Source organism: Dipodomys merriami, unplaced genomic scaffold (assembly GCF_024711535.1).
Source record: "Dipodomys merriami isolate MVZ:Mamm:240054 unplaced genomic scaffold, mDipMer1.0.p SCAF_45, whole genome shotgun sequence".
Taxonomy (NCBI): domain Eukaryota; kingdom Metazoa; phylum Chordata; class Mammalia; order Rodentia; family Heteromyidae; genus Dipodomys; species Dipodomys merriami.
Genome location: NW_027206013.1, coordinates 609,100 through 631,472, shown reverse-complemented (window position 1 = coordinate 631,472; position 22,373 = coordinate 609,100).

Genomic DNA, 22,373 nt, shown 5'->3' with positions numbered 1-22,373 from the left:
TCCAGGTTCTGCTGAGGGGCCAGAGCACGGAGACAGCAGGGTTAAAAATCTCCCTCCTGAGGCCTGGGGTTTGCAGTGGAGCAGATGGACAGACATCTTTCCCCCCCTTCACCTCCCCTCCCCTGTGCCATCCTGGGGACATCCCCACCATGGCCTGGTCCACATCCTTACAGACACACCCAGGCCAGAAGGCCCTGCTGGGTCTCAGCTCTGCTGACAAGGTAGAGGCCCCAGCTGGAGGCACTGGCTCACAGGGGCTGCTGGGTGGCAACATCTCGTGTACACCAGACAGGGGAGGAGCCGGCTGGTGGTGGCATTGCAGGATGAGCCCCTTTGGGATCTGCCTGTGGTTTCCTTTCCAACAGTGACAGGCAGGGAGGGTGATGGGGTACTGGAGGAGTCTGAGGTGGGGGGGGCAAATGGCTTAGGGGGCCTGGCCGAGCCTGGAGACCACTATCGCTGGTGCAAAGTCTGTCTATTCTGCTGAGGGGACTTTCAGCAAACACCAGAGCCCAGTGACTCTCTCAAATGGGGAAAAGAGGAAGACCTTTCAGAGCGAGATGGCCAGGTGGTCAGAGCTGAGTCAGGGCCCCCGTGGACCTGCAGTTCCAGTCGTCTGGGATGGTGATCTGGTGAAGTAGCTTCTACCTTCCAACTCCTCCCCGGTGGCTTCCTGAGGTGCAGAAGGCAGAACGAAACTACATTTCCTAGGTGCCATTGCAGTGCGGCTCTCTCATGCAAATCAGGCACTGGGTGCAGGCAGGTTTCCCTCTGCTGTGCTTGTATCCCCATCCCAGCCTCATAGGCATAAGAGGAGGCTCTACAGGGCACAGCAGCACAGCATCAGGGAACATTCCAGAAGAAGGTGGCATTTCCTGTTACCTTCTGGTTATGGCCAATTCCAGGACGGGGTGGGGGCGGGGGGGGGAGTTGTTCACCACTGTGGACCATCCCCATCTTACAACCTCAGTCTACTCTGGGGTAGACTCGGCTGAAGCCCTGTCACCCCCCCCATTAAAGGCAGAAAGGAAGAAATATTCAGACTTGGAGAGAGATCAACCCAAAGTCTTCCTTGCTGCTGAGACCATATTTTGCTTCTCAGTTGAATGGATGGGGGAGGGGGCTGTGGTACAGACTAGGGAGAAAGGAAGCCACCTTGCCACCTCCTGGCACTGCCATCTGACTCCCAAGGCATTCTGGGCTGGAGCAGCTGGCTGGGGTCTGCTCTCCTGCCCTCCCCAGCAGCTCCTGCATCTGCTGACCTGCGAGCTACTTTACAACTGTCTTCCTTTGCTGTCACGGATGCATGCAGCATGCCGATGTGCCCAGTGCTTCCGGGAGTGGCACCACATCATCTCCCACCCCGCCCTTGGAAACATCTGGCAAAATGCAGGGCTTTCCCAGGGCACATCTGGACACCAAATGGAGCTTGAAGGAAGAGATTAGAGGACTTGGGGAACCACAGGCCTCTGGTTTTCCATCTCGTTGCAGCCATGGTTTCACAATGTCCCCTTCAAGATCAAGCACCACACTTCAACCCTCAGTGCAGACTCAGACTAGAGAGGTACGAGATAGTTCTGGCTGTTCCCCGTGGCGGTGGTCACATCTGTAGTATCCATGATCAACACCATGGTGCCCATAGAGCCTGGCCTCTGTCCAAGCTCTGCAGGGCTGTGAGCCTTGGGAAGCACAGGCAGGCTTCCAGTTTCAGGGTGAGGAACAGGGGAGGGTATGGTGGCCAGAGGCTTGCCTGGTCCCCCCAGGGCATAGGCAGGGGAGAGGTGGCTCCCCTGGAGGGCAACAGCCACAACCTCAGTCACCAGCTCCACAGGGCCCAGTCCTGGAGCCTCACCAAATCTGTCACCACAGGATGTCTAACAAGGCTGGAAAGTGAAGCAAGAGGTGATCACCCTGTTTACCCCCCACACACACCCAGTTTTGATTCTTATGAGTTCCTCATCTGGACTACCAGCCAATCACCAATCAAAACACCCAGAAACAGGGAAACAGATTTCATCTGCTCTGAGCACCTGTTGATTCCCCGTCAGCCCCAAGCACCATGGGCTGAGAGCCATTGGCAGGGCACACACACCGTGCCAGGCGGGTGCTAGACCATATCTAGAGATGGCCGGTTTCAGCCAGGTGACTTCTCTGGGCCCACGTGGGAGCCGGGGTCAGAAGCTAGCAACACGGGATGATCTCGGGCAGATCTTGGGAGCTTGGCCAGGGCTCATCACCCACCAGGCGGGGACTCTGCCTGCCTCCAGCATAGCCTGGCACTTCTGGGTAAGCCATCCTCACATTCCTCTACACTGAGCTCCTCCAGGCCCCGCCCAGTCCCACTAAAATACCCACAACTCCATGCTGCCTGACTTTCTCAGAAACCCACTCATCCTTGCAAAGACTTGAAGGTCCTCAGCTGCCACCATTCCACAATCTTGTTTACAGATGCAGCTAGATCTCAAATTAACATTCTCCAGATTTAAATAACTACTACAACAACAACAACACATTTCATTATGAAGTAAAGTACTGGAAAATCTAAATGCATGGGGTCCTTTCAGACTCTGCTTCCTCCTCCCTGCCCCCACTTCCTGCAAACCCCTCCTCCCCTCCACCTTCTCCTGTCCCCAACTCCTATTCCCTTCTCCTTCCCTTCTGTCCCTCCTCTCCCACTCCCCCATTCTCTTCCCTCCTTCTCTGCCTCCTGCCTTCCCTCCTCATCCTCCTGGGGGCCCCAGAACTGATCACTGGGATCTTCATCTTGGGGTTGGGAAGGGGCAGGGGAAGGCCACTCAAGTCTCACCAGGGTGAGCTCATAAAGGGAGGGGGTGGGACAACCCCTGGATCTTACTGTCCCAGTCCTGTTCTGGCCTGGCCCTTTGGCTACAGCCTCTTAGTGCAGAGTTGCTGGCCCCACATCCTCCCTGGGCTGGCTCCGTGCTGGCGTCTGGTCGGGGGCTCTCCGTGCCTTGCTGGGACCTGGGCTCTGGCTCCAGCCATCAGCGCTGGCAGTGGAAACCCTCCTAGGACTGAGTTCACAGACACCTAAGGCCATCATTCAAGACATGGCAGGGCATTTGTAAACTTCACAGTGGCTTCTGAGTCCTCTGCTCCTGCATCCCCCACTTCACCCAGGGCCACCCAGGCTCGGGGCAGGAGGAGAAGGTACAGCTGGCAGCTGCTCCCAAACAATGAGAGGAGAGGAGGTGCTTCCTGCAGGGGCTGGGGGTACCTGGGCCACAAACGAAGAGAGGGCAACGCTCTGAAGTTGGGGAGAGGTTCAGGATCAGGCAATGGCCATCTGGGAAGCCCAGAGTGGCTGAACCCTCCTCCATTATGGATTATCCCCAGGAAGTCGAGGAGCAAAGAACGGCCCCCTTGGGGCCCTCACTGTGGGGTTCATAGCACGCTAGACTTGGTCTGAGCAAGAAGCTGGTAAGTACAATAGGGTAGAGACTCCAAAGTGACAGAAACTTGCTGTCCACCAGCACTTGGACAGGGCATCAGGCTGGAGCCGGCTGAGCTGACATCAATGGAGAAATAGAACTTTTCTTCACACTGCTAAGCTGAGGTTTAAACCTGCTACAAGTGATAGCGTGACCGGCCAGACCTGGAAACCTATGTCTGCTCTTCAGTACAAATACAGCCATGGAAGTCGGAGGTTTTTCAATGCCAGTGCCCTCATGGCTCATGACTGTCATCCTAGCTACTTGGGAGGCTGAGATCGGAGGATCGTGGTCCAAAGCCAGCCTGCGCAGAAAAGTCTCTTATTTCCAGTTAGTCAGCAGGAAGCCAGAAGTGGGGCTGTGGCTCGAGTGGTAGAGTGCCAGCCTTGAGCACAACAGCTCAGCAGAGTTCAAGCCTCAGTACTGCTAGAAAAAGAAGTTCTTTAAAATGCTCGGTGGGCTGACTCATGGTATGTGTGCTCTGGGTCTGAGGTCTGAGAATTCCTCGGGAAGGTCTTCCTCAGGCTTCAGTGGTTTGACTCCAGCAAGATGAGGGGGCTTGGCCAGCCCTCCTGGCACCAGCCTTTTGCTGCTGGGTGCACCTCTCTGGCTGTGGGTGAGGGGAGGAGCCGCTTTTCTTGCTTGTATGTAAACCCTCACATCCTCTTATTCTGATTTGGTAATAACTCTCCATCCCTTTCCCTCTTCCCAGGCAAGGAGAGCAGTTGCAAACTGTCCAGATGGCACAAATTCTGCAGACCATGACAGGCACCAGAGCCGGCTCCCTGTAACTGGCAGGCCCAAGAGGAAGCAGATGAGAGTCGCTATCACTGAGACCCACTTGGGCAAACCCACACACTGTTCTGTGCATGTACATGTGCATGTGTGCCTGTGTGACTGATTATATGCCCATGCATATATGTACAGGAATGTCTGTCTGCACATGTGTACAGGTTCCTGTGTATATCTTTGTTGCCCTTATCACTGCCCTATATCTAAGTGTGCCATAGTAATGGGTCATACTGGGTCTCAGGTTTCATAGAATACAGGCATACATACATAAGCACATTATGTGCATGTGTCCCAGGCCATTTTCCCAGAGGGACTCAAAGATGACACCAGATAATTCTTTCCCTCAGTCTTGCCCATACCCAATCCCCTCCAGGTATCGTTTAATGTGAGTATTCAGGAAATTTCCTTCTGTGTAGCTTTCACATCACTGTGTGTGGCAGCAAGTCATTCTACAATGATACCATTTCTGTGTTTGAACTTTCCATTCTTGGCCAACCTCAGGGCAAAAGTGAGCCTGCCCCAGCCATGGATTGGCCCCCCACCATAATGACAAATGAGTCAGTACCAGCCAGGATGTGACTGAACAAATGAGCCAGCCCCCACAACAGATGTGCCTCCCACTGTAAGGACAAATGAGCCAGTATCAGATGTACACCTACTGTAAGGACAAATGAGCCAGCTCCAATCATGGATGAGTCCCCCCTGCCACTCTAAAGACCATGAAGGAATGCAGACTGGAGGAGCTGGTGAACTGACTGGTACCTACCCTGCTTCCCTCCTTCCTGTGCTTCTACAGGGATTTTGGGACTGCCCAGCAGGTACTGGAGCTGCTGTTCCAAATGTAAATGCTCCCCTCATCTGGGCTCAGAGAGGACAACCACCTCCCAGGTAGGTTTAGGGACCATTCTGTATCTCTCTGGGCCTGTTTGCCTTTGTGGGGTGAAGTCAAACCTGAGTGGATAAGCCCTGAAGTACTTGTTCTGGACCTGGCCCTAAAGGCTGCCCAGAGTTGTTGGCCTCCTGTGTGTGGCCTCCTTCCATTCAAAGAAGCCCTCTGCCCTGGGCTTCATGAATGTTAGGCCTGATGAATATCCTGTTTTCAATTTGTAAGAGAATGTTCTAGAACCCCCTGGTAGCCAAAAGCAGACACTGCGTGTAGATATGAGAGGCCTTGTGCCTCCTGAGAGGTCTGGGAAGCAGCTGGTCACATTGACTTAGTGTAGGTGTGTACATGAATTGTGGACTGTGAGGGGCTATCCCATATAGCATAGGATTCAGGGAGCAGCAGAGATGGACATCCTCCTCTTCTGGGTGAATATTCCAATCTAGGAGTCAGTCAGAGTGTCTCTATATCTGCCCAGGGTGGGGGACAGAGAACATTAGAGGTGACACCATCCCGGACATCTCTAGACATGGATACCTCTGCCCTAGTTGTGAAGAGGATGAGCAAATAAAGAAGTGAGTGGACTTTGGGTCACCAAGAGGGCTTCCATCTTCGAGCATGGGGATATGCAGGGAGCTGGGTTTGGAGAGTGCAAAGACTCTGTGTCCCACATCTCATGTGATTCCACTACAAGGCTGAGGTCCAGAGCTTCACCTGCAGGCAGAAGAGAACAGAATGGCTGGTGGGTTCCAAGGCGTGGAGAAGTTGAGAGCTTAGAGACAGCCCCATGAAAATACATCCCTCCCACAGATCATCCTGGCCAACCTTACCCAGCACCATCCTTGATCTGGGCCTGCTTGATGGGCCAAGGGTGCAGCCTACATAGAGGGTTCATGCATCTGCCCACTGTGGAGCAGGTGCTTGAGATGGGCCAGATCTGCACTGGAGCCCTCTCTTCTGGGTTCCTGGGAGAGGTAGACAAGAAGAGGCCATGCCCTAACACTGCTGCCCACTTACCTGTTCCCTAGAATCCTCTGCCCCATCCTGAGAACCTGGCTAGACTGATATCCCGAGGATTTTTGTAAGTCCACTAATTTGTCTAACCTGCATCAGTTGATAGACTATGTGCAGCTCCTCCTGTCCCTCCTCAGACATGGCTCACCAGATGAAACTTTACCTGCTCCACATAGAAGACCTACTGCTTAGGGAGCCAGAGCCCAAGGGTGAGGAGGAAGGAATGGGTGCCTCAGGGTCTTTGGATGCCAGACCTGCTTGGAGGAGACTGCAGAGAAAGCAGGCCATGGTGCCTGGTAGTACAGTAACCCAAAGCCCCATCGTCATGGCCTTCATGGTTACCACACCAAGGCCCCTCCTTTGCACAAGCACACAAGATCTGACCACCTCCCATCCACCGCCACCACAAGCCAGAATGGAAAATAAGTCCATGCTTCCTAGCTACTCCTACACCCTATCTGAGGTCCTTGTTTGCATAATGCTTTGCATTAGAGAGATTTAAAAATTGTGAACCCTACTTTGGATGAAGGATTCAATTCTGCAACCATAGGTGTTTTATGTTCTCCTCTGCAAAGTAGAGTAGCAGCTTCTGTTGCCAGAGATTTAGAGGAGAGACCCAGGGAGTTCCCACATTGGTGGCTGAGGGTGCAGTACAGGTGTTATTGGCAGTTGGGTCTGGTGTCTGCATGGAGCAGAAAGAATCATTTCAAGTCTAGGTCTATGGCACCTCACTTTAGGTTACAGGCTCATGACAGGCTCACAATCAGAAAGAGGGCACCAGTATCTTGGGGCCCTCTGAGAGGGGAGATTTAGAGACCAGTATGGAGCAGAAGCCTAGGGCATTTTGGCATTTTCCTCCCTCTCTCTGGATGCATGACCTGTTCAGGAGCCAATTGGAGCTTCAGTGAACACTTGAAATATGGTCTGTTTACTTGGGATGGTCATCAATCCACAGAGAAAAATCTGTGTCTGCACCACTGATTCTGTTAGGATTCTGAACCATCAACTATCCTAGATACAGTGACAAAAGAATAGGTATGGAGAGGGTCTTCAAGAGCTGTGCTGGGGTTTCCCCATGAAAGGCAGGCAAGGCCCTATGGACTCAGGAGGACTGTGTATAGATTGATGTGTGGGGCTCCAGGGGCTCCAGAAATTCTGTGTGCATGCAGGACATGGGGTTCTATGGCTCTTGCTGCTCAGCCAAGTCCCTGATCCTGTTACAGCAAGGCTGATGACACAGAACCCGGACTGTAAGGCCCACCTCAAGCAGTCATGAGACATATCACAGAGGCTCACATGAGTGTCACTGTCATCCTGTTGAGTGTTGGGAGGGGAGCATGAGGGTCAGAGCAACAGGAGAGCCAGATACTGTCTTTGGCTGATGTCTTCTCACCTCCTGGGGCTGGGGTTCCTCACCTGGGAGAACATCTGCCCTGAGGCCAATCTCAAGTGACAATGCAGTGATCCTCACCCCAATGTGTGAAGGCAGCTGGAGGCTGCCCAGGGCTCACCAGAACCTCCCACAGAGGTGGCACCCTCAGCTGAATCTCCTCCCAGGACCTTTGCGTGGGCCTGGCACATGAGACCCTCAGCACAGACTAAGGAGATGGCAAGGGGACCCACATATTTTCTCTGAGTCTTTGGTACCTGTGATCAGCTCACCTAACAACTTTTGCTCCAGATTTCCCCCATCTGCATGATTTTGTCTCCTGCTGTGATTATTTGGGGGAAACTGGGTATTGGTCCTCACTCAGAGAAGTCTTTTAGAGGACATGGAGTGTTCCACAACTATCATAGGGTGGGGCACTGCATTCATGACTTTTCCAACTCACAAGAGCAAAGCTGGGATACCTATCAATATTCCAACTTCATTCTTCAAGGAAATAGAAGAGGCAATCAAAAAATTTATATGGAACAAGAAAAGACGCTGAATAGCAAAAACAATCCTTAACAGAAAGAACAGTGCTAGAGGAACAGCTTGGTACTGGCACAAGAACAGATCTTAGGACCAATGGAATAGAATTGAAAACCCAGAAATGAACCCACAGACCTATAGCCATCTAATCTTTGACAAGGGAGATAACAAAATAGAATGGAAGAAAGACAGCCTCTTCAGTAAATGGTGCTGGCAAAATTGGTTAATCACTTCTAGAAAACTAAAGTTAGATCCTTATATATCACCCTGCACCAGAATCAACTCTGAATGCATCAAAGACCTTGGATTCAAAGCATACATTCTGAAAACATTACAGGATGGAATAGGAGAAACCCTAGGTCTCCTTGGCACAGGCAAAAATTTTCTTAAAAGAGACCCAGAAACACAACAAATCAAAGAAAGGTTGGACAAATGGGACTGCATGAAATTGCAGAGCTTCTGCATGGCAAAGGACATAGCTAGCAAGATCAATAGAAATCCCACAGATTGGGAGAAGATCTCCATTAGCCATACAATGGACAAAGATCTCATATCACAAATATACCTGGAACTCAAAAAATTGAATCCCCCAACAACAAATTCTCAAAGAAACAACTACCCAATAAATAAGTGGGCTAAAGACTTAAAGAGCGGTTGCTTACATTGATCGTGGTCTCTGGTGGTCTTCTGGGGGTCCCTGAATTTCGGTATAACAGCTTGGGGGATCGTCCGGGAAGCCCCCCAAGCCCACCCAGATGCCTGATCAGAGAGCCGAAGGAACCGATCGGTGAGTTTTTGGTGGCGCCACTTTCATATTTCAGGAATGGTGAAAGCCTGCAGGTGTGGTCTTGGGGCTGGCGGAGAGTCTTGGCGGACGGGCTATAAGACTGCCAGCAGGGCCAGTGGGAGATGTCACCTGGACCCCTGGGTGGGGCTGTCCTCGAGATCAGGTAGAGGGCGTTCAAGTCCCCCTGATTGGCCGATTCTCTCTGGTTGGAAGCCCTTCTGGGCAGACTGTCTGACCAGCAGTCTGACGCGCTTGCTGTCTGTCTTGAGTGTGCGTATATGTCTTCTGTTAACTCTAATTTGAATCTTAGGCACTCAGCCCTGGGGCCGGTGGATGAGGGGCTTACTGATCCCCTAGACCACAGGAAGAGCATGCATTTCCTGCTTAATTTCCCCATCCACCTTTTTGGAATTCCAGGAGTGCCCGGACCAGATCGCCCCCCTCCCCAGAGAAAGCATGAACAAGTGCATGTACATTACCAACCCCTGTGTGCGGCATGTGTGTGTGTGTGTGTGTGTGTGTGTGTGTGTGTGTGTGTGTGTGTGTGTGTAATTTTAACTTCTTTTTCTTTCTTATCTTGGTTTTATTAATTTGGACACTCCTTGTTGCAGAGATGGGGCAAGGACAAAGCAAGCTTACTCCTCTCAACCTCCTGCTCGGTCATTTCACAGAGGTAAAAGAGAGGGGGTATAATTTGAGCATAATTGGAAATCTCAGAAGAATCTAAAAAGAAAAATTCTCTGGAATGAGTAGAGGGGGTTGAGTCCCCTGATAAGTGGTGAGATGTCACCCCATTCACTGAGACCTGATTTTGTCTTTGTGGCCACTTGTTTGTCTTGTTTACTTTAGTGTGAGTGTTTGTTTTGTGTTTTCTAAGGTAGGGAAGTTCTGGGTGAGTGTGGCAGGCTCACTCAGCAGACTCTGGATTCAGCTTGCTGAGTGGGAGCAGCACAGAGTTCCGGTAGGGATAACCTGGGGCGCATTAGTCCCCAACTCAGCCTTTGGTTATTGTCTTGTCTAGTTCTGTTTTAGAACTGGTACCAGTTTTAAATGTGGATTCTTGGTTTTTGTGTTTATCTGTGTTTTTGAACATCTCTGGGGGAATAAAAGTTCCAGCCTCCCACTGGGCTTGGTCACAGACCTGCTAAGTGCCCCCCTTGTGTTACAGCAGCCAAGAGGCAGGGCATGGACAAGCCTCAGGCTGCACCTTCTCCCAGTGGAGGCTGCTGGAGGAGAGGCGAGGGTATAGAAGGCTGTGTGTCTGGTTTGGACTTTTCAGCTAGTTCTGACAATGTAAAAATTTGTAAAGTGCTCTTGTCTAAAATTGGGTAAAAAAAAATGAGGCCAGTTTAGTTTTAGGTGACCCCCTCCCCCAGCCCTCCTCCAACAGAAGAAATTCAAAAGACTAATTAATGAATTGCCTTGCTAACAAGCAAGCTCTGGGAAAATGAAGCCCAACAAAGGTACCTAGTTTAAAAGAAATACTGTCTTAAATTTTTGTTTAAAACCTTTAGAAAGTGTACGTACAACTGATTTTGATTTTTGTGTGCTTTAAGATGTGTGTTTTGTGTGTGTTTGTAAACATGTTCAAAGATAAGAATTGTCGGCATGCTGTAACAATTGGGTGAGTTTAAATTTAAAATTCAAAAGATTATGAGGTTTGGACATTACCAAAAATTTTAAAGAATCTTCATAGTGTTTTAAATGACTTTTTAAGGATTCTTTAACTTGAAAAATAGAAAATCTGGTATTTTAAAAACTAATGTTTTAAAATGCATAAGACTGTTTATACTGTAATCAAGTTAACAAAAATGCATTGCCAGTTTGGAATTTAATTCCCTTGGCTAAAATTTAGGGATAAATATTAGAAATTTAAATGTAAAGGTTAGCTTAACACTGTCAAAGATGTTACCTGTTCTGTCTGTCTAAAACTGTGTATTTCATTTGAGAACCAAGAGAAGAGACGGGGGGGGGGGGGGGAACTTAGAAGCCAACAGAAGACCTATCTTTAGGTGTAAGGGGTGAACAAGCAGAAGTGTAGTTCAGCTGGTTATGCATGGTGGGACAGGTCCTGGGAGGAGTCCACGCATGGTGAGGCAAGCTGGCACAAATGCAGTTCATCTAACCCTAAAGAACTTGGCCCATTGTTGTTCTGTCTCTTTTCCCTGCGGGTAGCCACTGAAAACATGATGGTTAAAATGAGTGATGTGATGATCTGATTAGTATTGCTAAAACAACTTCCCCTTGGATGTGTTAACATTAAAATTAGGAAGGCTTTAAAAAGAGGGTTAAAAAGTTATTTGCATAATGTGACTTTCTTTTAATGTTCTACAATTAGGATGTTTTTAAAAGTCATAAAGACGCTAAGTCTAGCTTTTTGGTTCAGTTATGATGATTGTTATTTTTGCATTAAGGAAAAATTGTCATTAATGTGTATCTGTTTTAAAACAAGCAGCCAAGAGACAATGAGTGACACTTGGCCTCAAGATTTTAGGGGATTTTTAAAAAATGCAACTAAAAACTAAAGTATACAATATTAAAAAGATTAATAGTAGACTTAAAAAATAGGGAATGGATTTTTGGATATAAAGTTTAAAAGTAAAATTGTTTTTAATATTTGCCTCAAAGTGCACAAAGAAAAAATTAGGATTACCAAAAGAATTGCTATTCTAGTTTGCTCTTATAGGTTTTTTTTTTTTAAGAGTTTCCAGCAGAGCCCAGAGCAAAGTACAGAGGATTATTACAAGTTTGTCAGATGTAACTTTGACTCTTAATAAGTTTCAGGTAAGTGCATGCTTAAAAGCTACTTCTATGTTGACCACCTTGTTGCTTTTAATTGGAGTAAAGTGGCCTTTTATAAGACTCATTGATCTGAAAGTGGTTCAAAGCCAGCCCAGGCAGAAAAAGGTCCCTGTGAGACTGTCACCTCTACTCAGCCAGCAGAGTGCTGAAAGAGCAAGCAGAGATGCTTTGGTACTCAAAGTGGCAGAGTGCTAGCCTTGAGCTGTAGAGCTGAGGGACAGTGCTCAGGCCCCGAGTTCAAGTCCAGCAACCAGCTAAAGGGAAATGCCAATGAGGCATTTATCCCAGTGTGGAGAAGACACTCCTGGGACGAAAGCAATGGAGGAGCATCCAGAGGCAGTAAGCCACTGCTTGGATGGCAGAGATGTCAGATCCTAGAGTCATTTGTGCGTGGCCCTTCAAAACTGGTCAGAGCCGGGAGGTCATAGGAAGATAGTTTGTAAGCATGCCTAATGTTCATGACTACCTTGTAAGGGACAGGAACTTGCCAGTCCTCTGTGATAGTAAAAAGTTAATGCTATAAAATGTGGGGGATAGTTTAAATCTCAACCCCTTTATGTGCCAAAAGCTCTAATTGGCAGTAACTTTTGAGCTGACACCAGCTACATGAAATTCATCTTCTCAGGAAAAAGTTTGTAAATCTGAGAGTGTGTTTCTATTGATATCTGTCTAAAGGCCTGCAAAGGTAATATAGGCATTGTTAGGGTCACTAGAGATCATATTCCTAAGCCATCTAGGAAGATGCTTTTGCAAACCAGAGTGCTAAACAAGCTAAACTGCTCTAGCCGGGAAAAAGGTCTGTGCAGTTGTCAAAATATTGTTCTTAATGACATCTAACCCTGATAGCCTCATTGTAAAATAGGCTAAGGTTATAGGTTCCTGGCTAGGTAGGATCAATGCCCCTGAAGTCAGCTTGAAGAAGTTACAGAAGATGGACCTTCGCCCATCAACCCCCTTTTAAGATCAAGAGTCCAGAGTCAGTTTTGGAAAAATGAGGCAAAATAATTTTTTTTTTTTTTAGAAAAAGGCATAGAGAATAGTGTTAACAGTTGTAGGTGTGCAAGTGTGGAGATTGCATCTGTCAGAGATGGTTACAAGACTAAGCCTTCTGTGTCTATTTACAAAAATATCTGGTTAGTAAAAAAAAAAAAAGTTGTTATTTTGGTAAATTGTCCTGGGCTATTGTCTAAATGTTCTTAAAAACCAACGGGGCCACAGCCTGCCAAACCTATGTATTACTTGCATCCTTAACCAGTCTGTGTAGGAATTTGCAGCCCAGAACAAGGTATGACAGACCCTTAGAGCCACTAAGAGACCTTGCTGCTGCTGTACACCTTAATGGGTAAAGTTCAACGATGGCCTGACAGTCACCAGGAGGAACTCCTGCCTGGTTCCATCACCTGAGTCTGCTTCCTGGTTGAAAGCTGCTAAATCTAAGATCTTGTGGGACATTCTTTTGGGTGATATCCAGAAACCCTCTCTTCCCACAGTGGATATTGGGGACAAGGATATCACTGGCTTGCTTGCCTTAGGCACTTCAGTGCATAGCGACTGGAAATCCACTCTATAGTCACAGCCTAGTGTGTTATCAATGAAGGTAGTAAAAGAGACCTAGCCCTACTCTTAGCCTTAAAATCTAGCAAGCTTCTGCATCACAGTGGTGCCTTATAGCTGTTCTAAGATAAAGGTTCCGCAAGCCAAAGGAAAATTGCGCAGTTTTAAACTCCAGCCACAAGGATGCTCAAGGAATTGTGAAGAAAGAGGATGGTAAAGAAAGCCTTGGGAAAGGAATTGGGAAATTTGAAAAGTAAGGATTGCCTTTAAATGTTTGAAAAAGGAAAGAAGACAAACCTCAGAAAGTTTAAGTATGTAGCAAATGGTATGAGTATGTCTTAAAATTGAAGCTTACAAGTACAGCTGGTATAAAATTGAGTTAACTGTGATACACGGAGTCAGGACTGGTGGAAGAAAAAAAATGTAAGGGCCTTTGGTACTGTTAATTTTGTTACAATCGGACCTTGTATACTCAACAGAGTGGTGTCCTTTGTAAAAGAAAAAGATCAGCACAGTCCATCTATTAGTTCTGAGATCCCAATACCAAACTAAATATAAAATACTGTGCCAATTAGGGGACCATGATTGGTCCCTGATGCTCTAGACAAGGGGGGAATGAAGAACGCAAAAAAAATCATATACATATGTATGTATATATATATATATATATATATATATATATATATATATATATATAATGACAGCACTTAACAGCCTTTTTTGCTTCTGTATGAATTGCTTTGTACTAGATGATTGTATGGTTTTTGTATGATTTTAATTGACTGGTTTTAGTTACTTAGTAGTGGAATGTCAGCCTGGGAGCCTAGAGTTGCTTAGTAAAAGACTTCAAAGGGTTTACAGCCCTGACCAAGGGGGCAAAGTCCTCAGAATTATCCCCACAGCTGCAACGCCCCTCCCGGAGGCCGAGGCAGTAAGGCCCTAGGGAAGAAATATAATGTTTTAAGAAACCTAAAAGCAACTCCATTTTTGTTTAACACTCCATCTCAGTTCTGCGACTTGACTTGTGATCCACTTTAGCCCCAATGCTAGGAATTTATGACAGAAAGCCATGCACAATTCTTGGAGCCATAGATGGCGTTTGCTTAAGGCAGGTGTTAGCCCCCAAGTGGTGTTGCCCCCCACCCACCTAGGACTAAGAGTCTAACCAACCCATTCTTCAGAGCCCGGGAGGGGGGGGGGGAGACATGCCATGCATTCTGTTGGTCTGGGTGAGACTCGTAACCTTTTTCGGTCAAGCTATGGACAAGGACATTTTTTCTGTAAAGATCGACCAATCATTATTTGCCCAGTTTAGCTTGCTTTAAATGTAAATGTTAACCAATCATGTAATTTCTTATGTAAAAGTTCCTTAAAGTTGTTTGATCAATACTATAAAAACTGCCCTGATTCTATGCTCAGGGCCTCTTAGCGTCACTGGTTACCATGTGCGCAGAGGACCAAGCTTGAGCTTGCAATAAACTGGCTCTTTGTTGCTTAAAAAAAAAAAAAAAGACTTAAAGAGAAACTTCTCTGAAGAGGAAAGAAGGATGGCTAATAGAAATATGAAGAAATGCTCGACCTCCCTAGCCATAAAAGAAATGCAAATCAAAACAACATTAAGATACCACCTCACCCCAGTTAGAATGGCTATAATCAAGAACTTTAATAAGGGATGTGGACAGAAGGGAACCTTACTGCATTGTTGGTAGGAGTGTAAACTTGCTCAACCACTTGGGAAAGCAGTATGGGGGTTTTTCAAAAGACTCCACATAGAGCTCCCCTTTGACCCAGCAATCCCACTTTTGGGCATTTACCCAAATGATCACAAACAAGACCATACTAAAGCTACCAGCATAACTATGACTATTGCAGCATTATTTACCATAGCTAAGATATGGAACCAACTCGGATGCCCCTCACTAGATGAATGGATCAAGAAAACGTGGTATATATACACAATGGAATTCTATGCCTCCCTCAGAAAGAATGACATTGCCCCATTTGTTAGGACATGGAAAGACTTGGAAAAATTATGTGAAGTGAAATAAGCCAGGCTCAAAGAAACATAGCTCCCACGGTTTCCCTTATTTGCAATAATTAGTATATGTCTGAGACAAGCAGAAATGATCAGATAAGTTGATGTTAGGCGAAATGAACCCCAAGATAAGGATTCAAATGTTCTTTTTCTTTCTTGCAATTGTTTCTAACATATTTATAAGACGATTCCTTTGTTGCTTTGTATGTCCCTCCCCAACAGCATAACCCCTGTTTTCACTGTATTTGATGTTGGTATACTTTGAGGAGGGGAAGGGAAAAAACAAATTGTTTAAATAGGGATACAGGTGGACCCATTGCAACCATGAGATGTACAAGTTGTTATGTCAAAAATGAACTTTACAACTTTGGGGGGGGTATGGTGGTCGAGGGGAGATGGGAAGGGATGGGAAAGGGAAACAAAGGAGGAGGCAACATTTCTTGATAAGAAATGTACTCATGGGGCTGGGAAGGTGGCCTTGCATGCATGAGGCCCTGGGTTCGATTCCCCAGCACCACATAAGCAAAAAGAAAAAAAAAGCTGGAAGTGGCCTTGTGGCTCAAGCGGTAGAGTGCTAGCCTTGAGTTGAAGAGCTGAGGGACAGTGCCCAGGCCCAGAGTTCAGGCCCCACAACCTGACCCCCCCCAAAAAAAGAAATGTACTCATTACCTTGCCCATGTAATTGTAGCCCCTCTGTATGGTATTTTCACAATTAAAAAAAGTATATTGAAAGAAAAAAAAGAAGAGCAAAGCTGGGAGGCTGCTGCCATGGTGTCCCTGGCCCAGTTCCAAGAAGGCTTCCCAGGGACATCAACTATGTGGTCCTGAACTTCCAGACAAACTCTGCAAGATGTGGCTGCAAGGTACCTGGGTGACCACCTACAGCTCAACTTAAGAGAGGTTCTTGAGCCTGAGGAGGAAGGGCCCTGACCCTGTCCTATTCCATTCCTGTTTGTTTGGCAACTCATTATGCATTACTCAAGGTCACTTCTCCCTTGGCTCTCCAGGCTTGTCTTCTGGCTTCAGTCACAAGGTGAATGCAAAAGCTGGCTCTCAGTGCTGTCACAGAAAGTCAGCCTGGAGGACTGTCCCTCATTCTGAATTGTTGTTTTGTTTTGTTTTGTTTTGTTTTTGTCGGTCGTGGGGCTTGAACTCTGGGCCTGGGCGCTGTCCCTCAGCTCTTCATCTCAAGGCTAGTGCTCTACCACTTGAGCCACAGTGCTACTTCGGGTTTTCTGAGTGGTTGAAGGTGGCTCAGTGGTAGAGTGCTTGCCTTGCATGCATGAGGCCCTGGGTTCGATTCCTCAGCACCACATAAGCAGAAAAAGCTGGAAGTGGTGCTGTGGCTTAAGTGGTAGAGCACTAGCCTTGAGTTGAAGAGCTGAGGGACAGTGCCCAGGCCCAGAGTTCAGGCACCATGACTGGCAAAAAAAAAAAAGAAAAAGAAAAAGAGTCTCACAGACTTTCCTGCCCAGACTGGCTTTGAATTGTGATCCTCAGATCTCAGCCTCCTTAGTAGCTAGGATTAAAGGCATGTGCCACCAGTGCCTGGCCTCATTCTGAATTTTTATCTGAGGAAGGCTGTTAGGGGTCTCCCAGAGGTGGGGGCTGCCTCAGAGGCCACGAAGAAATCCAACTTCTGATCCATTTGAAAGAGCAGGTAAGGATTTCCTGTTCATGGGGGTCAGGAGGACACATTGAGTCTGTGGCCAGCACCCAGCATGGTGTTGTTTTTATTTTCCTGGAGTCATTGTATGTGTGTGGGGAGAGTGGGGGGCAGACAAGAAGACCTGAACCTACCTTTAGACCAAAGTGGGAGGCCCTGAGATTCCCTTGAAACTAGCATCTCAGAAGCTGGCTCAACAAAGGAGATAGATAATTTTCTTAAGGTGAGGCCTCAGAACCCTGATTGCACAAAGATTGTGAAGAACCTTCTGTCCTGAGCAAGTGAGGCTGCCAAACCCAGACTCACTGAGCCCCTCCTAGGCTCTGCAGCTGGCTTATGCAGCAGCTACTTCCCTGCCCTGACATTGACACAGCGTCTCTCTCCCCAGTCCTCAACAACCTTTCTTCACTCAAATAAGAAGGTGCAGCATTGGAGATAACAATTCATGTGACCCCATCTGTGGTCTTGCGTAACATGAGGGTGCATATGCACTGTTTTGGGGAGAAAGGGGAGCACCCTTTCTTCCAAGTCAGGGCCTGGTCACTAAACTCAGGCGAGAATTTGCAGAAAGTATAATTCATGCTCATCCTTGTAAACCCGGTAGCACAATGCCTGGAGACTCCCTTTGTGTGCTCACCTGCACCTTGCCTACTCTTTACAACCTTTGATTACTGGAACTGCTCCACATTTGTTGACAAGGATTAGCTATTCCTGTTTGCTGACTTAAAGTTAACTCTCATTGTCTGTGCTCCCCCAAAACTGTTTAAGATTAACTTTCTGCCTCTGACTGAAGATTTACTTCTCATGCCTGTATGCTGTAAATAAGCATGTGATGTGCCAATAAACTTTTTCCAAACCCACATGGTGTGGTCGACTTTTTTGCCTTTGAGACACTGCATTCTCGGGTCTCACTGTGTGAACAGCTACAGTGCAGTATGCTCTATTGGACCAGAAGACCCAGGCCCTGCAGTGCACCAGGGAAGAGTACACAGCTATGTGTTCATCTCAGGACCCTCCTAAGGGCACCAGCTCATGATGTGAACCCCACCTTAGGAAACCAGAGAAAGCAGCTTTTCAGCTTAGAGGGTCCTTGCCCCCCACTTACTGCCCTTCTGCTTGTTTGGCTGTCAGTCAGTGTCTGATTCTGATAAAAACACATGAGTTCTCCCTACATGTGACTTCTATTAAGAAATGCAGCTGTTAATGAGCTGCATTTGGGATTTTACAATGTATGTATAGACTTCAGCATGTTATATACACAATAAACATGCAATTTGGTGTCAGCTTCAGAATGATAACTAAGAAAAAACGTTCTCAGTGGAACTTAACACATTCCTTCCTTCCCCTGGGTATGTCCCCAGTGTTCATCATCCTTCCAAATTCTTCCCTGGGGAGGACTTGGTACTTTAGATAATCAGGGAAACATAGTGGACCATTGAATGAGGGAACCTAAGGTTCAGACCTAAAGCAAGGATCCTTGTGTCACCAGGTACAATAGGAGAATGACAGCTCTTAGTCCCTGGGATCGTGACATTAGAGCCATAGATCTGTGGCAGACATTTGGGTGGACCATCTCCACTTGAGGTCTCTCATTTGAGGTGGGAAGTAGCTCATTTTTAAAGAATTCTAATTGAAGGCTGTGTGCTTGTGACTCATATCTGTCATTTAGTTACTCAGGAGGCTGAGATCTGAAGATGGAAGTGGGTTCCATGGCTGGAAATCCATGAGACTTTGATCTCCAATGAACCGAGGGAAAAAGCCAGAAATGGATATGTGGCTACCTATGAACAAACAACTTTAGAGATAACTTCCAGGCCCCAAGGTCAACCCCAGGAACAGCATAAACTAACAAAAAACTAAGTTGTTGAAACAGCCTGCTGGGGCCCCAGGAGTCATGGGGGATCTCAAAGGTCAACTTGCTCACCCTGGAGACTGTTGTCTCTCATTTCTTCAGACATTAACAATGGCCTTGACTGGAAGATGCTGGGCCTCCTCACTATAATGAGGCCAGCATTACAAGAGTCCTTCCCAGCACCATGCCTCAGACCAGACAACCTGGTCTAAAAGGAAACTAGGCCCAGGAGCACGAGAGGGGTGCTGTAGTTGGTGTTCTACTTAGACACCTTGCTTGTGCAACTCTACTCCAGCTCCTATGAAGTCTGCCCATTTCCCTTCAAGTGGGAAAGGAAAAGAGGAAGTAACAGTGGTGGGCAGGATAGTGGCAGGTGCTTTGCTAGGGCATGCCTGTGTGCAGCTGAGTGGCCACCCATGATTCATGGATACACCTCAGCCTCCAAGACACCACCTGGCTTCCTGGGAATAGCTCCATTCCATCCCCACTCTTCCTGAGTTGTCTTCCTTGGGCCACCCTTCTTAGGGGACAGTGCTGTCAGCTGTCAGTTTGGAACCACAGACCATGCCCAACAGCAATGCTAAGGACATTCAGGTTGTGTCCGCTGGACCTACTGACCCTGTGTCCATCCCAGGATAACATGCCTGGCCACAGCATGGTCAACTACTTTCCACGTTCTGGGTCTACTTCCCCTTTACACCTCAGGAACTGCACAGACCAGGAACATATAGGGCCTCTCACACAGACACTTGTGATCAGTGGTAACCTCCCAAGCCTCTCGCTGCCCATTGGGTCTGGGATTTGAGACAATGAGTAGGGCCAGACCCTCATACCCACTGCATGAGGGATGATTCTCAATGAACACCTGCAAGAAGTTTCAGACTTAAAGGCTCCCATCTGTGGTTGTTTAAACAACATCTGTATATAGGCACTGTCATAAATAGGACTTTGTAGCTGGGTGGCAGTGTCTCATGCCTGCAATCCTAGATACTCAGGAGGCTAAGATATGACATGGTTTGACATGAGACTGGGCAGGAAAATCTATGAGGTTCATATCTAATTAACCACAGAAAGCTTGAAGTGGAGCTGTGGCCCAAGGGGTAGAGTGCTATCCTTGAATGAAGAAGCTGAGGGACAGCACTCAGGTCATAAGTTCAAGCCCTAGTTAGGCAGGTGGTGGGGATCGAGAGGTGGAGCAAATAGTTAGCAAGGCCTAAGATAAACTCATTATCGGAAAGGAGAAATACATTAAGAAAAACTAGTACTAAGAACAGGAATGAAGGACGACATACCATCATTGGATATCCTACAAACAACACCAATAGCTCCAAACATTAAACACCATGGGAAAATGTCTAGAGGTTACAAAAAGAGACTTCAGATATTTCAGAACACCTGCGTGTCTTTAAATACTAATGGTATCTTTTTAAAAATAGAAGAACTGTGGCCCATATTTGACTTCTTGATGAATTCTACCAAATATCTATGAAATGAAACTTGTAAAAATGAATTTGAAAGTTACATTGGTTAATGGTTATGTGAAGAGACAGACATATTGATGAACATAGACAAGACAGCCAGGCCTCAGGGGCTTTTTTTTTCTTTTTGTCAGTCATGAGGCTTGAACTCTGGGCCTAGGCACTGTCCCTCAGCTCTTCAGCACCAGGCTAGTGCTCTACCACTTGAGCCACTTCTGGTTTTCTGGTGGTTACCTGGATATAAGAATCCCACAGACTTTCTTGTCCAGGTTGGCTTTGAACCGCAATCCTCAGAACTCAGCCTCCTGACTTTCTAGAACTACAGGTGTGAGCCACCAGTGCCTGGCCCCAGGGGCTTTTACCTGTCATTTTATCTCTTCAGGGGTGGGGTAGGAGAGCTTAGGATCACCATTAGGAATCAGCCTGGACAGGAAAGTTCATGAGACACTTACCTCCCATGAACTACAAAAAGGCCTGAAGTGAAGCTCTGGTTCAATGGTAAAGTACTGGCTTTCAGGAGAAAGGGAAAGGACAGTGCTCTGAGTTCAAGCTCCTGCAGTGGCACAAAGCAAAACAAAACAGAGAACAAAGTAAAAAAAATAAATAGTGGAAAATGTGTGCTTATGTAGACCTCTGACATAAGGGCTGGACAGGCCTATGACAAATCTTGGCAAAGTCACCTATGCCAGTACACTGGCAGGGCTGACCATGGCCAGTGCATGGTCCCTGAACTAAAGGCAGAGGTCCAGAAGCAGAGGTCCAGCTCCTGAGTAGCTAGGATTAAGCACACCAAACTAGGAAATAGACTGGGATTTGAGCCAGAATTAAGTGCAGCAAAGGGGTTAAGTGCAGCAAATCCATCTGCCCAGCCTCTCAGCCTCTAGGATAATAAGCTTCTGTCTGTCAGGGTTCTGAAAGGTCAAACTTTCAGAAATTTGCTTCCTAAGCCTTATGTGATAAGAAGTTACTTGTACTTTAAATGTTATTAGATTTCTTAAGCATCTAGAAGCATTAACCAACCCTGGGTTCAAATGACATTTTCAGGATCCATCCCATAGCTGTGTTAGCATGAAGAACTCTTCAATGTAACAGTTTATTTCAAGAATAGAGAAGTTGGGCTGGGAAGGTGGCTCAGTGGTAGAGTGTTTGCCTTGCATGCATGAAGCCCTGGGTTCGATTCCTCAGCACCACATAAGAAAAAAGCCGGAAGTGGCACTGTGGCTCAAGTGGTAGAGTGCTAGCCTTGAGCTGAAGAGTTGAGGGACAGTGCCCAGGCCCAGAGTTCAGGTCCCACAACCAGACCCCCCCCCAAAAAAAAAATAACAGAGAAGTTTCACAAAGGCAGAATGGGTGCAGAGATCTAGGTTTACAAGATTAGGGGGCAGAATTACAGGTTCAAAACAGAAGCAGGCTGTAAAAGCAACTTAATTGGTTACAAAGACAGCCTCATTGGCAGGAAACTGAAAAATTTGTTACAGAGTTACGCAGGAAGTCAGGCTTTTTCTCAGCCTGTTCAAGTAATGACTTTAATTAAAATGCCTCCCTCAGGTTCTGGGAAAGCCTCAGGCTATCATTAGGTTAACAATAATGAGGTAGTTCACTGGAGCAGAAGCCTACAAGGGCCCTGCTCTCTGGCCTTTGGGAATTGGTGTTTTACTGTGAGTCAGATTTGAAAGCCTGTCATCTAACTGTGCTAGTACATTTTCCTTCCTTGATCCTGTAAACCATTGGAATTGGTGGGAGGGAGCCAGGTGAACATTCTCAATGTAATTCCCCACTCCAAGTAGAAGAGCAGGACCTTTTCTCTGCTGTCTCCATGTACTTAAATTAGAATCCTGGCTCTGCCCTCTTGGCTCTTAGACTTAGAAGCAGTCTATCTGTGGCTGTGTAAAGGTGATGCTGGCAGCCAGGCACACTGCCCAAGGCCTCAGCACTGGGAAGTGATCCCTTCTTTCCTCCTGAGGTCCTTGAACCATTTTATGTGTACTTTCTCTAAGTTTTCAAGATGAATGACAATGTTAACTCTATCTCTAGGATTAATGTATATATATTTCAGAAATAATTTATCACTATTCACTCTAGTACACGGAAAGCTAGCCTTAGTTATAATATGATAACAAACACTGTCTGGTACATTTTAGGTAAC